The sequence below is a fragment of the Alosa sapidissima genome, chromosome 7, assembly GCF_018492685.1.
Source record: "Alosa sapidissima isolate fAloSap1 chromosome 7, fAloSap1.pri, whole genome shotgun sequence".
NCBI classification, from domain to species: domain Eukaryota; kingdom Metazoa; phylum Chordata; class Actinopteri; order Clupeiformes; family Clupeidae; genus Alosa; species Alosa sapidissima.
Window position 1 is genome coordinate 25,472,334 of NC_055963.1, and position 662 is coordinate 25,472,995.

Here is a 662-nt window from a genome sequence, read left to right on the forward strand (position 1 = left end):
ATCCACAGATTTTGTTAGAGTGGGGAAATACATTCACACCGCTGACATATTGAGGAAAAAGTATAGCCAACCAAGCTCAAGTAGCTCAGTGTAGCCAGGCGGACCTTAAGTAGGCCTAAATTAGGACTTTAAAAAATATCGGCGCAAATTATCGGCCAGAATTCTGTTATCGGACCGGTAATAATATTTTCATTTTTTCACTTATCGGCCAATAATATCGGCCGCCGATATATCGTGCATCCCTACCAGGAATGCACTAATATTTTGTTCGTCTAACGTTGACGCAGAGGTATAGTAGGCCTAGCAGATAGTAGCATCCATCAGGCAAGTGTTATTTAAATAAACTCCTGGTGTACCTACAAACTTTTCAATGCTTCGTTTTATGAGTAAAGAACATACTGTAGAGGTTTCGTACCATTCAGGGCATTATTAATGGGGTAATTTATGAGATAAAAGTTGGTTCCATTACGCCTGCAGAAACTCATTAGTTTCTGACAGCGCTACTCGACCAAGGGAAAACAGGTTCTGGGAGGGTGTTTGGCTTGGGTCATGGTGCAAAGGACCCTAGGGTGAAATAACTCCGAACCATCGCTTTAAGGCTACTAGCCTATGGACAGGTTTGGTTCAGCTTTACAGTGGCAATGCCATTCATGAAATCCATA